This window comes from Diadema setosum, chromosome 2, assembly GCF_964275005.1.
Source record: "Diadema setosum chromosome 2, eeDiaSeto1, whole genome shotgun sequence".
Lineage (NCBI taxonomy): Eukaryota > Metazoa > Echinodermata > Echinoidea > Diadematoida > Diadematidae > Diadema > Diadema setosum.
Window position 1 is genome coordinate 40,089,489 of NC_092686.1, and position 16,635 is coordinate 40,106,123.

At 38.8% G+C, this 16,635-nt stretch overlaps 1 protein-coding gene and 1 long non-coding RNA gene across 2 annotated transcripts in view; one reads left to right on the forward strand and one right to left on the reverse strand.

Moving 5' to 3' along the window:
* LOC140245845 (uncharacterized) overlaps positions 1–5,450 on the reverse strand; it is a 56,311-nt gene extending 50,861 nt beyond the window's left edge. Inside the window, exon 1 of the long non-coding RNA XR_011902387.1 lies at positions 5,321–5,450. This is a non-coding gene — a long non-coding RNA (uncharacterized lncRNA). The remainder of the gene's footprint in view (positions 1–5,320) is intronic.
* LOC140245014 (uncharacterized) overlaps positions 1–16,635 on the forward strand; it is a 218,922-nt gene that overhangs the window by 185,218 nt on the left and 17,069 nt on the right. The window lies entirely within an intron of this gene.

Sequence of the window (16,635 nt, forward strand, 5' to 3'; positions counted from 1 at the left end):
GCCATTGACGGGGTGCTGTGCCCTTGCAGACAAGAATCATGGTGGGGATCAAGTGTTGGTATTGAAGGAGCACTGTGGTCTTGAAAACCAGTGCCATGGCAGTTGCAGATTGGTGCTGTTGTTGCCTCTGACTGGCTGCTCTGCCCCTGGTCTGTTCGGCTTGCACAAGCTGTACAAATAGTATAATCCCATGCAGAAGAGCCTGAATGTTATACATGTACATGTAATTTATGATGTATATGTGGATAACAATATTAAGAAAATATAAAGGGACTACTACAAAAATTCATTGAAAAAATGAAAATAACACATTCCATCAACCTGATACTGACATTGTACACTGTATGTTATGGGTAGCAATTATTCCCCCTGCTTTCTGAAAGTGGTTAGTCAAGTGCTCTTTCATTTTGACAGAAAAGTTGATTTTGGCTCTAAGGCCAAAATTCACTAAGGTGGTTTAAATTTAGACCATGGTACAAGATAAGCGTGAAATGGGTGTACCTTTGACAAGTGCAGATCAACGTGCGATTGTTATTGAGCATCTGCCAGCGTATGCAAGCTGTCACATGCATTTACGCAGAGGGAATTTGCATAAACCATGGTCTAAATTTAAACCACCTTCGTGAATTCAGGCCTAAGAGTACAAGTTTTGTAATAACCTATATCCAGTTACGTAAGCATACTGACACTAGAACAGCGCAAGATATCTAAAGATAAATACCTAACATCATCATTAAGATAAAACCCATTACTAAGCCAAATTCTGATCATTGATATTTGCTTCCTACATAAATTATTTGACTGTATGAACTACAATGACACTGGAGTTGTAATCCACATATTTCTTATTCAAATGGACCTCTGTAAAATGTAAGTTAAATGACAACACCCTAATTGATTATAAGGTCCATCTATCTTTTCATACAACTTGATAACTCTAGAATCTGAACAATGTCTCACAATCTTAGCAGTTGTCGTTTTTGGCAATAACCACTCACCATGACTAGAGATAAATTTCGTTTACACGCACTGTTCTCTCTCTCTCTCCCTCTCTTGTTAGTATAGTACTGCACACACCAGACATCAGCTTTGCAAAAATCACTCTCCCATAGACTTTGCATGTTTGCAAATGCCTCCATCAGAGTCCATGTTTATTTCCACGTGACAGTGGACAGCATTTCTTTGTATTGCTTGTTGAGGCAAGGTCCCAAGAAGAGCCATTTCAGTTCTAAAATCTGATTAATATGAGTGGATTTTTTCCCCCTTTTTTTTGGCTTGGACTTGGAGAAAAAAAAAGAAAAAAGAGAAAGCATAGCCATAACATAGGCGTAGTACAAGTACTAGGCTCCTACCAACCTAGTAGAACTACTGCTACTACAACTAGCCTAGGCTGGACAGTGTTTCGATATCTAGGGTAGACGCCTATATCCTACATTGACACAAATAGAAAGTACAATTAAAATAATTGTATGTGTCTTTTGTAGATATCTAGATTCTACATGAACAGAAATTTTCTCTATCGCAATTAATAGGGGAGTTTTAGGGAATTCTAAAGCGAAAATAAGTTTTTAGTGAGAGGTGTTCAGATACAGAATCTGTTAGATAAAGGCTACGAACACAAAGAATTAAACTCTTGCTGATTATTCTTACACGGTTACTAATGAATGGGACTACAGAAATTGAGACGGCAACTACGTTACATAAAACTATGAAAATTACAAACTTGGTTATATTTCCACGACACAGGCCTCCAAAAACAAATGTGAATGTGAAATAGGCTGTGAAATACACCTCATAAGTGAATTTTAACAGAAATTTATTCTTCTTTACCTGTTTATCATCTTGATCACTGACAATACGCCACTTCATCCATTCACTGAGGATTCGATGAAAGCAGAGCCTGACCGGCGTTTCTCCCCTGAAGTTATAACGTGCGATCTTATGCGATGCGTCGGTTCATTCACGCACTTACAAAATACGCGCTAGTTCATGAACAGACGCATGCGGATGCGTCACTTCATGCAGTCAGTGCGACAACAGCAGTGACAAAATAATGTACGGCGTGTGCGCAAATCATAGCTTTTGGCTGTAATTTGAAGTCCCCAACTTGCTACGATGATAGGTGCAAGTGAGAACAGTGGAATAAGGCAAAAATCTAATTTTCGATAAAATTGAAAAAATTTCTCAGATACGTCGGTTCATCTTTTCACCTACGAAATGTGGAATGTTAGCTTTGACGTTCGGAAATGAATACTAATAATATTCAACTCCGTACGATGAGAAAATAAATGCCGGATGTGTGCTTTTACGTTGGAAAGTAAATAACAACAACATTCAGCTCCAGAAGATGCTAAAGTAAGTGTCGAATGATCCCTTTGACGTTCAGAAATGAATAAACATGATATTCAACTCCATATAGATAGTAAAATAAATACCGGATGTTCACGTTCAGGTGAATGATAAGAATAATGTCTCATGTTTGCTTTTATGTTCGAATGTACGTGTAGATAGCAACAACATTCAGCCCCGGAAGATGCTAAAATAGATGTCGGATATTAATTTTGCTCTGACGATCGGAAATGAACAACAATGATATTCAACTCCATATACATAGTAAAATGAATACCGGATGTTCACGTTCAGGTTTGAAGTAAATAGCAATTATAACAGATCAGCTGCGGAAGATGCTAAAATAAATGTCGAATGATCCCTTGCCCTTTGACGTTCGGAAATGAATAACAATGATATTCTACCCCGAATGATGATTAGATAAATGTCGGATGTTTGCTTTTACTTTCGAAAGTAAATAGCAATAACATTCGGCTAAGGAAGATGCTAAAATAAATGTCAGATGATTGCTTTTACGTTCGGAAGTGAATAGCAGTAATATTCTGCTCCATACGATGCTAAAATGAATGTCGGATATTTGCTATTACATTTCGAAATGAATAACAGTATAAACTTTCAGCTGCGTTTGATGGTAAAATATTTAATGTCTGATGTCTGCCTTGACGTTCAAAAATGAGAAACGGTAAAATTCGGCTCCGCACAATGCTAAATTGTCAGATAATTCATTTCACTTTCGGAAGTGGACAGCAGTAACATTCGGCTCCATACGATAATAAAACAAATGTTGGATGTTTGCTTTTTTAATTTTAAAATGAGTAACGGTAATATTCTGCTCCGTACGATGCTAAAATGAATAACAGATTATTGCTTTTACATTTGGAAATGATTAACGGTGTCAATCGGCTGAGTGATATGCTAAATTAAATTGGGGGTGTTTGCTTTCACGTTCAGAAATGAATAACGATAACATTCAGCTCCGTATAGGATGCTAAAATGAATGTCAGTTCTTTGCTTTTACATTTGAAAAAAAAAATTAATAGTAACATTCGGCTCCGTACGGTGTTAAAATACTAGTAAATGTTGGATAATTGCTTTTACAATCAGAAATGAATAACGGTAACTTCCAGCTCTTTATAATGCCAAAACAGATGTCGGATGTTCACAAATGTCTGCAAATGCTCCAACTCTATCGTTTCAAACGTAAGTTTTGACCACCTAAATAGGCATCAACTTTTATAATAATCTATAAGCCCATTTGCTAAATCTTAGAACTCAGAATAACGGTAAGATGATTGAATTTTCTCTTCATTTATTTTAGACATGGGTACATGTATCACTTCAGTAACACTTAATATTTCATTTTCTATGTTCAGTAGGAGCGATTTAGAATTTCTTATGTTTTTCTTGATTCTTTTTTTCGGGCCACTAGATTTTACTTTCGGGCCACCAAAAAATAAAAATTAATGAAATCGGGTCTTTGGCATGGAACGCCAACGCCTCAACCTCTCAGCCACGGAGACGTCATAGCGATTCAGGCAGACCCAAGCTCGAATACCCGACGGACCAACCTTTCAACTCCTTGGCCCGTATTCTGCTAAAAACTTAGACCCGAGTTTAAACCCACGCCTTGGTCTAAAGTGGGTTTTTAGGGTTTAAACCTGGGTTTAAACCACCAGTTTAGACTCAGGTTTAAACCCAGGTTTAATTTGTATTCTACTAAGTCCAGCTGTGGTCTAAATTGGGTTTAGATTAAACCTACCCAGGAGGAGGTTTATTTCGAGTTTAAATCGAGCCCCACGATGACTGGTAAGGGTACCAGCACACAGATCAATGCCAATCGCACAAAACGAGTGGCTGGCTGGATACAGCAGCAGCTGCCTGCAGCTAGCTTGCCGGCCACACGCGTAGGCCTACACACGAGATTCTACGCCTACTAGGCCTACGTACTAGATCTAGTACTTTACACTTTAGAAGAGACTCGAGATCTAAATGTTAGAAATACTACCTATATAGCCAGGTGCCCGCACCTCGTCAGGGGCCCGAATACCGTCACCCCGCTTAAAATCGTTGTGAGCGCACTGAACAAAAATGTATGCCCGGGACTGTGTTCTGTACGCTTGAAACTTGGCAGGACTACCACAACCAAGCAAATTGTGGTGAAAACCGAACAGTTTTTCGCGAAAATCTGAAATTTTAATAGGGCTATAGGAATACGTGTTATATGTCACCCGCACGCATCTTTTACGTGTATGTCTATGGGAACATCACGGTCACCCGCACACGTCTTTTACGTGCTAAGTCTATGGGAGAGCGGGTGACGAGTTGCGGGCCCCTTCCTTAGCGCGCAACTTTTTCACATCGTTCGCCTTTGACCACGATAGCTGCAAATTTTCAATATCGATCAGTGAACTTGTGATTCCATTGGAATTTTCAGCATTTTTCCTGTATGTGAGTTGGATTTCAAAGAATTTCAGTGGCGAAATGTGATTCAATTATGGGCAAACATTAACTATGACGAGGTGCGGATCACCCAAGTATACTAACGGTTACCTGTACTAATAGCTACGTTAGTCTAGACTTTACGATGAAAATAACCTGAAGACTAGACCAAGAACTCAATTTAGGACTAGAGGGTAGAGCCTGAGGTCGATTTGGCATAGATAGACTAGATCGAGAACCTAGATCGTAGGACTATAGGACTAGGAGTAGGGTCCTACTAACGTTAGCAGAACCTATTCGAATAGCTAGAGTACATTACTAGTATTGTAACGTTTTAGGACTAACGTTAGATCTATTAAAAGTTAGGTTAGTGTGGTACGGTAGGTAAAATCTAACTGTTACTTCTAGCCAATATCGAGACAGGGTCGATATGTCTAACGTTATAGGCCTAGATCTATTTCTAAATTTTAGAGTGGTTTCCATTTTTATTAATTGACATTCTTAAGAGAACAACTTTTATTCAATTTCCTACCTCAAAGTCCTGGTTTGATCAATCGCCAATCCATTCCGAATTCACGATTCAATTGAAATAAAAAGCCATATGTCCCATCCATGCCAGCGCACACAGCAACCGTGCCGCCCGCCGGCGCGGCGCGATGGCTCTGCTGGTACTGAGCACTCAAAGCTAGCTTATTTTTTTACTAGTAATATAGCGCTACGCTATTGACCGATTCTGTGACGCGCTATGTGTATTTTTGGCATGGGCGCAGCCATAGTGGGTGTATCAGCCGACCCCCCCCCCCCCCCTCCGCACTCCCCCACCCCTCTCCCTACATTAGCACGCGCGCAGAATGAAAAACTGCTTTAGCCAATAGGCGTCTCGTACTGAGTGCGCGAATGCTTGCTTAGTGCGCGAACCTTTGTTACAAGTGCGTGTAAACATGTTGCCCCAGGGTGGGGGAGAGCAGGGGGGGTCGGCTGATACACCCACTATGGCTGCGCCCTGTGCCGTAAAATGTCTGCTGCCCTCAACGAACCCGAATCGGTCAATAGACCACCGAACTAAAACCAAAGAGATTTTTCCCAGTGACTGCTAGAGTGCGGAGTCTTCATACGCCCTGTACTATTGTTTTGTGAGCGCAAGGGGAGCATTGGATGACAACGAGGCGGTACAACGGTAGGCTCACCCCTCGTGCTAACACGCTAGCAAAGGAGCAACCGAGGAGCAGCCAAAATCAAGTGCGTACTCGCGTAAAAGTTCAGAAGTTCGCGTAATACGCGCTGTAGAAATGTATACATAGTACGCAAAGTCCGCCATTCATTGTTAAGTGAGCTATGGCGGCCCCCATGAAATCACTGACTCCATTGTAGAGTCCGCCCTCTAGTGGTGGGGAGGAGAAAAATCTCTTTGACTAAAACATAGTGGAATGCGTGTTCACCCAGGAAATACGCAGCCACCAAAACTTGCTACCACCACCATTTTGTTCGGGCAATTTTTCCTTATATGGAGTGCGGGCTGTGTCTCCGAAGCGCAATTGACCAAAATTTGTACAAACGTGCATTGTTACGTCATAATCACTAGCCACTGGACGACGTACTCTTGCTTGCGCGCGTACCAGTGGCCCAGTCTGACCGCGCCTAAGCGTGCACTCCATATAAAGAAAAATTGCCTGAACAAGATGGCGACGCAAGACGGTAATTTGGCTGCACGGTCTCGTGTATGTTGGGAATAGGGACACGCATTCCACTATGTTTTAGTTCGGTGCAATAGACCGTTTCAATTTCGATGGCCTATTTACCTACCGCCGCTAGCGGCGCTATAACGGCCGCCATAACTGGGGGCCAACGCGGGCTCCCAGCGAGCTAGCTACCCAGCGAGTTGCACTTGCAGCTAGCAGCCCAGCGTACCCATCGCGCATAGTTAGCCGGGCGCGGCCGCATGCCATGCGCCGCCGGCGGCCGCTGGGTCGGCGACCGCCGCGCTAAAATTGTGATTGTTTTACTCACTGTGGAAAAGTCATTCAGCGGCATTTAATGCCTTTCTTTTGGACAAATTGAGTAATTCAGACATATCGATCTAAAATTAATGAAAGCTTCAAAGGATCAGAACAAAAAACATATTGTGCAGTTGTTTGGGTGCACAAAATAAAATAACAGGCGAAAAAACGGAAATGGAAGCTGCACGTCAGTGTGTGAAATTCAGACACTAATATACTGACGCATGATGAATATAATATACACTTAAGTGAAACACAGCGGTATAAAAAAATGCACAGATTTTTGAAACAAACTTTGGCCTATGCCTAATAGATTCTCTATTTGATTAGGCTAAATCACTGCATATTCATATTCGTGAAATAAAGTTGTTCATTTTAGAAGACAGGTTCAGATCAAAGATTTTGAGAAATAATTAAATATATATATATATATAAATGCTTGGTGCAATACTTACAAAAGTTAGAATACACTTCCTGGCTACTAGTATACTACATTCTATATGACAAACATTTTAAAGCCTATCACTACAGCCAAATGTATGTTTCAAGATGTGTAAAAAAAAATCTTATATTGTAAATTTTTACTTTTTCACTAAGCATTCAGCATTAAATTGACCATATTCAATTTGGGCCTGGAACTCTGAATTTGAATTGATTTTTGATAAAGTGATACTTATATATATTAAACTGCCATGAATGGTGGCAAACATCCGTTTCATAAGCATAATTCATATTAAGGAAGTTTGATTTGAAAATCACTTTTGTAGATTGTAATTTTAGGCGTTTAATAGCGCGATGTTAAATGCAAGGTTACTTAGACCTTAAACAGTAGAATGTTTGGTTGTTGACATCAGGCGACGTAAATTAACTTCTTAAGTTTGTACGGCTTAGAAACGCCTAGATTTGCCTTCAGTTTGGTTTACTTAGTTAGACTTGCCGGAAGTTAGTGACAACCGAAAATGATATAGGATGTAGCTAACGTTAGAGGGTTCTAGGTAGAAGTCAATAGGTCTAGACGGGTCTAGATCTAGTCTGGACTGTTGCCTAGAATTCTAGACAAGATCTAAAAAACGTTAGACAGACTTTACCCCACTGGTCCGAGAAAAGGCAAAAGCCTAAAAAGGTTTAAGTTAACTGATCTTATTAGTTGCTTTGATAGCGCCATATCTACTATGTAGCTCAAAACTGATTCATTATTTGTATTTAATTATATCAGTTAACTGCTCAACAGTCTAGGCTTACTATCTAGACGTCTGTCTGCGCCTAGCCATAGTTCTCCCCAGGTGTTTTTTATCCTCTTACACAAATGTGAATAGATCTAATGTTAAGGGGCTTACACGCGAGTACCCAGGTCATCGCAAAAGAAATAGAGTCTAACGTGTTACAATTCCACTCACGGATCGTACCGATATTTACCTTGAAGTTCAAGTTTTGGCTACAGCCGTATATGCCATCTGCCCATTCGCTCATAGCCGGTATAAGTTGTTTAATTTTATTAATTAGCTAACGAAAAAAAAAAAAGTAGACGTTAGAGTTGTCACAAATCCAGATGCGTCGATCGCTGCCAGCGCCAGAGATAGCTAGCTGGCCGGCTGGCGCCGGGTGGTAAAAGCACTGGCTGCCGCTAGCACCCTTGCCACGCACGCACGGCGCTTGCCGACCCGGCCTGGTTGGCCCCCAGTAATGGCGTCGCCTTAAGAGGGCGCACTTCCATGAACAGTCACTTGAATCGGTCTATACGCTTACCATGTATCCTGTGATGTGCGTCGCACACGTACATAAACTGTACAGTACATGTACAGTGCTTCACGAGTCGTCGCAGGCAAAAATACAGCATGCCCTTATTCGACATAAATACCCGTAAAAACTATTCAAAATCCAAGAGCGTCACGCTCATGTGGCTGATACACTGCCAATAATAAATTTAAGTGGATTTGTGGAGAGAAAAGTACTCAGAGAGGGAGAATTTCTTCTTCCGTAGAGGGCACCATGGTGGCTTGACCCAAGCCTATTTCGGGTTTAATTTAGACCCGAGATAGACCTGGGTTTATGCACAAAACCTCGCTAGCAGAATACAAAATTAAACCTCGGCTCTAGCTAAACCATAGGTGAGTCTAAAATGGGTTTAAACCTTGGTCTACAGTAGAATACGGGCCTTTATGCGCACACTCCTTTTTGGGGCAGAGAGTTATGAATAACAACCAGCCGCGTGCCTCAGCTGGATCTGCAACATATATATATATATATATATATATATATATATATATATATATATATATATTGAAATTTTGAGCACAGAAAATGGGCTTCCATCGGTTTCGGTTTTTTTTCTCATTTTCTTTGCTCAAAGTTTTCACTTTTTATCAATCGTTGCTGGTCAGTTTTTCCTTTTTTGTTTCAATATATATATATATATATATATATATATGAAGAGTTGTTTGCAAAAACCGATAAGTCCATATTTGCCAAATGGAGATATGTGCGATTAAAGGTCAAGAACAATAAAGAGAATAATAAGAAAATTCTTGTTTCTTTTGACCATAACTTCAAAAAATGTACCTTTATCACTTATTTTGTAGTGACCAATATATCATTTAAAAGGTATTATTTTGTACTTAATGACAGAGACCGTACTTCAAAATCTTCAAAAATGCACATCGGTTTTTGCGAGCAAACTTTTCATATATATATATATATATATATATATATACATGCTTAAATACTGCCGCCATCCTATTCCAAGGTGCCGAATCAGGGTGCAATGGCAAAGAGGGTAATAAACACGCCTAATCTTATTTTGTCTTCGTTTTTCCTTCTGACGAGATAGCTGGATAGCCCGTATGCAACTAGCTGGTCAGTTGTATGTACTTTACCGGTTTATGCACCTTGAGTTTTCCGATAACGGAATGCCGATTCGGGATCTTTTCATGTGTCTGGGTTTGTGTTTCTTTCACACAAGGGACTTCCACTTTTTATATCCAAGTGATGAGGTGCAAAGTGTTGTGCCTCTACTAGAGGGGACGGTATGACAACACACACCATTGCTCAGCTAGACTTGAGATAAGTGGGATTCGAACCCGCGCCGGAACACAAATCTTTAGACCGCAAGCCATACGCTATCGACTGAGCGACTTGTCACCTTTCATGGTCAATTATATAACTTTCCAGCTGGCAAGCGATATGATTCTCCTCCTGCTGAAATTGGTGTATGCCTGCTCTGCCTTGCTTCCGGGGAATCGAGCTCCTCAATCCAGGTCAGATCAGTATTCTAGGGGCAGTTAACTAAATTCGATCGTTAAAGTCCTTTAATGGCAGTATCGTATCAGAGTAGGTGAAGACAATTCAGCTGAAGGTTTTTTCTTATCTTTTTTATTCTCTTTTTATCAAACGAAACCTTTTCTATACTGAAAGTGCAAATGAATAGGGAAACTGAACACCTATTGATGGGGGGCATCCCACGAGACCGACACCCACGAGTCATACGGTCCACGAGACCGACAACAATAATAGGTCCATGAGTCGTACAGCCCACAAGTTATACGGCTCAGGAGTCATACAGCCCATGAGTTCGACACTACGCACAAAAGTCTCATGAGACCGACACTAAGCAAACATAGCCCACGAGACCGACACTAAGCATAAAGGCTCATGAGACCGACACTAAGCATAAAGGCTCATGAGACCGACACTAAGCAAAGAAAGCCCACGAGACCGACAGTAGGCAAAGAAAAGGCCCACGAGACCGACAGTAGGCAAAGAAGGCCCACGAGACCGACAGGATATACAGCGCCATCTACATGTCAATCACCTGTACAGGGTGTTCCATGAACGGAAAAATAACATACTGGCGGGTGTAATTTCGTAACGCTATCAATTGAAAGATGGTGACCATCTACATAATTATGAATGTCATCAAATATGTATTTCTACATACTTCTGGGGAGGGGGGCAAGTGTGTCAGGGAGCGACATTGCTATCAAGTAGAAAAATTGAATTGTATTCTTCATGCCCCCACCCCCCCCCCCCAAAAAAAAATAGAAGAATTGGTATTCTTCATCCCCCCCCCCCAAAAAAAAAGACAAAAAACACAAATGAATTTAAAAGAGGACAATAAAGATGTATGGATTAATTTTAGAGCTTTTATAATGCCATCGTGCTATTTCTAATAGGCTTTCCCAGTTTTTAGCTAGAAGATGGACAAGAAATAAATTTTTTACCTCTTCTCTTTCCCGATTCCCTAGTTACTTATTCTATTTTAGATATTCTACCCTCCTGTTTTGACGTTTTGCAGTAAGATCTATTTGTAATTTTCTCTGTAACTATAATGCAATTCTACTGATTGAAACGTTTTATATCGCAGGGATTCACTTCAATTTTGTGGCTTGTGTTATTCTCCTCCGAACAGTACATTTTATCGTGAAATACAATAGCTGTTTTCATGGATGCATCTAGTTTTTTTCCGAATTCCTAGCGCTACCTTAATAGACGATTACGTTATTTTTTATTTTTTTATTAATACTGAATCAACACCCTCGCGGGTTTATTGTGGAAAGATCTGTTACACACTTTTATTGTACTTTGTTCATTTTTTTTTCACAAACACACACCCATGCAAACACAATTAAAGATCCTGATCATTTCAGGGGGGGGGGGGGGCAACCGATGGGGTAACACCCTGCCGGAGATGGCAACTCTTCTTTTCCATCTCTCATATCTTCCTATGCTATTATCAGGACACCCTATACAATTTATTGGTCTATAGGTGGCGCTGTTCATCCTGTCGGTCTCGTGGGCCTTCTTTGCTTAGTGTCGGTCTGGTGAACCTCTTTTGCGTAATGTCGGTCTCGTGAGCCTTATATGCGTAGCGTCGGTCTCGTGGACCTTTTGGGCCAAAACCATTAAAAATGTACAATTCGGGTTTTGAAATTTTGAAAAAATAAAGTTTTCTCAAAAACATTCCGACAACGAAAAATTGCTAGAGGATACACTGAATTTCAACTTAAACAAAAATGAGCAACAAATGTTGCAAACTTTTTATGTTCTGAAATTTGAAGCTGAACATGAAAATTTCACCACTGTAACTTACGTTACTGCGCTTATTTTTCTTTGACCATATTCATTCTGTTTAGGGATGGACAATGCAACTATCCTTCTATTGGTGGATAGTTTCGAAGATATGACCATTCTTATTTCAAAGTGCCTGCTATATTTTTCATTCATTTGATGAGTTACTGTAACCGTGAATTAAGATATTGATAGATATGATGGAGGTTGTTAACTATGTAAAGTTAGATTGTTTCCTATACTTTTTTTATTTGTACACATAGAACTTGCAGAAAACTGCCAAATGATTTTAGATGGATTTGTCCTACACATATTCTCAAACAATCTCAGTAACCATATGACAAATGAAAATGTGACTGTTTAAACCTTGGTAACGTTTGTTACGCATATGAGTCACGTATGTTACATAAATATATTAAACACTAAAAAAGACGATAAATTTTAAGAGTTCTAATAAATATCAAGAGTACCAGCGTTGCAAGACCTTCAGTACTTCTGGAAACAGATTTATTTAATTGCCGTCTGAAGTTATCGTCCTTATAGTATAATGTACCAAACATTTGGCCTAATATGAAAAATTGGAATAAGATATTTAAGTTTCAAGAGTTTATTTTGTCTGAATATTATGAGTTTCACTGCAAATTTTTTTTTGAAATTACCTGTTGAAGTGCCCTGTTCAAAACCAAAGGAATGCATTTACATAAGAGTCACTAAGACATTGTCAAGAACCCCTAAAATGTATCAGTGTGTACTTTAAACAATTGTAACGTATGTTTCAAATGTTTCCAGATTGAAATATTTATCACTCGAAAGTGGAGATGCATTGGAAAGTGCATTAAAAAGGAATGATGCATCGCTAAACAACATTGCACAGTGTGAGTGCACAAGCTGGTCAGCACTTAACTGTTTAGCATATCAAAGTTTACATCAATAAGGTATATCAGGCATAAGAGTGAACAATGTGAAATAAATCACAGCGAGCCTATGAAGTTTAAAATGCAAACACCAGCACTGCTTTATGATTAATAATGCATGATAATCACGAGTTTCATTAATGAACAAACCATGCATTAGTGTTGCTTAAAACGTACAGATTTCTTGGCACATTATTCAATAATGTGCCATGGTAAGTTCTAAGCAACAATAATGCATGGTTTGGGTAATAGTCACAAAAATACAGAATTATGAACAATTTAAGAGTAGTCACGTAAATAGACAGCTTTCTCACGGTTTTAGATTGAGAGTATAACTGACCTATGACACACTAGTCAATAAAGGCAACAATGACAAACACAAAAAGGCGCACCTTTCATAATTTGGATGCCCCCTTGTTTTGTTCTTTTTTTTTGGGGGGGGGGAGAGGCAATGGAAAAGGCATAGAAATGTCAGAAGAACAAATTGCAATTCTTCTATTTCCATTACATTGAATAAAAGTTCGGTGACATATAAAATGTCTTCAATGTATATTACATCATTGTAAAAGACAACTGTAAACTCACAATCTGGTATTTTTCTGCAAAAGGCAACTTTCAATAAAAGGTATAGTGGGTAAGCCAGTGTAGGAGAGAATAATGCAAAAGTGGCGAGTTGTATTAGAGTGGAATTATACAAAATTTGGTATAAGAGCGTTAGTATGACGCTTTCTTCTATTTTCTTGGTTAAACATCATATTTTCATTAATATCTCGGAAGAGTTTAGATTGGGTGGACATTTTTATGAATGATTTTCGGTGCATAAACAAGGAAATTTACATATATTTCATCCTTTCAATTTGATATCTACAAACCAACACTTTTATCCAGTACCTTTCATTGTAAAGCATACATAAGTATACATCATTAGCAAATTTTTTAATTTGTGAATCAATTTCCTTGTCAATCCTTGTCAATCAAGTCGACATTATCACCTTCCCTTTGCTGAGATCGGTTTAAGTCTTCTTTTATTTTCTTGCCGAAGGCTCTGTGCTTTTTAACTCTTTCATCTTTTTTTTTTTATCTGCGCTCTTGTTTTTCCCAACTCTTAAGATTTTCCACAGGAACGTAATACTTTTTTACACGTTGTTTCTCGGATTTACTCTCTAAAAAAAAAATCAAGTGAAAGTATTCACGCTTAACGGGGTGAATAAAAAAAAGAGAGAATTTAGAGTGAAAATGTTCATTTTCACTCTTTTTAGAGTGACCTCAGGGACCACTCCTAAATCTTCGAGTAATCCCTGAGCTCACCAAAAAATGAGTGAAAATGAACTTTTTTTCACTCAAAATTCATTCCAATTTTACTCTAAATTCATTCTTTTTTGTATTCACTCCATGAAGAGTGAATATTTTCACTCAATTTTTAAAGAGAGTATAAGGAAGGCTTCATCTCCAATCGTTTCCTTTTTCCTTCTTCAGTAATCGGCTTGAATCTTGGCTCTTGATTTTCCTATTTTGACCTCTTGGAACCCAAGGAGTAATGATAAGATTCCCTTCACAGAGAAATAAGAAAATCCATACTGCAAATCAGTAATAAGATATTCTTACATAATTACGTAACCTACGTTACCTCTAATTTCAAGGAATGAAGTGTCACATAATGAATTTGGTAGACTACAATCACTATAACTTTGAAGTAAATGATATGATAATTAAAATGAAAACCATTATTTTTATCATTCATATATAATTAACATACATATTGGATTGATTTTGATACAGTGATTGAAACCTACGTTACCAGGGTATTCAGGGCCTCATTGACAATGATTATCGCCAAAAAGAATGGTTAGTTCAAGCCTAAAAGTTAAATATGTTTTTCATCTGTTTATTTATGGATATTAGTCTTTTTTAGGATAAAGCTTTGGTGAAAAGTACGACAGTGTACATGCAGATGTAAAATTGAAACCTACGTTACCTTAAGTGAAACCTACGTTACAACATTGACCCTATGTTTAGGTACCTTAATGTTGTATAAATATCTGAGTGAGATGTAAACTTGTTATTCTCCTCGACAAAACAAACACCAAAGTACTTGCTTATAGTAAAAATGTACCAATATTTGAATGTAATTACGCTAAACATGACTTTGAAAATATGTATACCGTTCGCTCAGATACTGAGAAAGATCTCGTGCAGTCCATTCCTGTGAGTCGTCAACGTGATGCGCCATTTTGCCGCAAGGACTGTTTCTAAGCAACTATGGAGTAATATGGTTCTAGATAGCACTTGTTATCGATGAATGGTTGCAATGTTAGTGAATCTAATTAAGATTATTTTTTTCGGGGGTAACGTATGTTTCAGTAACGTAGGTTAAATCTGACCTTCGATGTGACTTTCTCAAGCGATTAGTAATGGCTCATAATTGAAAACTCAGTGGAGAGATTGGGGTACCGTATGCCTATGTTTGGTATCTTCCTTGTAACATTTTCATTTTTAATTTTCCATTGCGGTGGTAACGTATGTTTCATTTCTTAACCATACGGTCTGAAACATGTTAGTGCTTGAAGCTTTTTCTCTGCAGCAGATAACCAGGTGGCACAACTATTGTTTACAGCATTGGACGAGACATTTCCTAAGTTTTTAGGACGGATAATTCACAATTTCAACCCCGGGGAATGTTTTAAAGGAAAACTTGAAATCATGGTAACGTATGTTTCACAGACCTTTGCGACAATTTTGACTTGTAAAATAATTCAGCTGAATAGTTTTCAATTATATTTCTTTTTATTCTAACGTGTAGGCAAAAGGCTTAATTTGCCTTAGAACAAGTTTTAATGAAAAAAGATCATGCTTTCATTTGCATAATAGTAACATATCGACAAAACTATTAATTTGCGACATGCTGTTTTTGGCGGGTTTACCATCTTTATGAATGCATAACTTCCGAAAGAATGATAACTGGATGTTCAAATTCTCGGCAGTTCTAGTTAACAATGTACTAACGGTAACTATTACCCGAAACTTATGACAATCGGTCGTTGCTTTATTTTTTCTTTGGTAAAACTATTGCGACAAGTATTTCACTAAATTGTACATGTTTAGTGGTTTTGAACCTTTTAAGTGTAGTGTCGGTCTCGTGGGATTTGTTTGCTTACTGTCGGTCTCATGAGCCTTTTGTGCGTAGTGTCGGTCTCGTGAGCCGTATAACTCCTGGGCTTATTTTACTTGATGTCGAACTCGTGGGCTTTATTTACTCAGTGTCTAACTCGTGGGCTGTGTAACTGGTGGGCTGTTATGACTTGTGAGCTGTATGACTCGTGGGCTGTATGACTTGTGAGCTGTATAACTTGTGGGCTGTATGACTCGTGGGTGTCGGTCTCGTGACGTGCACCCTATTGATGTTGTATGGGATACTGATCCTGAAGAAAATAATCTTAACATTTTTGCGCAGCAACACTGTGCAGTCCTCTGACAAGAGATGGTGATGGCACCACTCAAATCTCAAATTATGATTGGAAGAGCGTAGCGGCTTCCTGAAAATTAAGATTGAAAAATAAAGAACTGCTCTCATTAATCAGCGCACAGATATCCAAGAATAAATGGGACGGACAACTCATCCTGAGCACCTGATTCGAGACGGAAATATCCAACAGTATTGTGATCTCACAACCCTTCAGCTTTCCAACAACTTAGATGCGATCCTCGCAAAGATATCCTTACAAAGGATGACATAATGTTTTCTGAAAACATTTTCTGAAAACAGTATACAATCGCACGCATGAGCATAAATTCACATTTTCGGTAGTGAGCTTTTTTAATCCCTTTGATCTGAGGGAGTTACGGATGGATCGTGGTATTGAAAAGATAAAGGC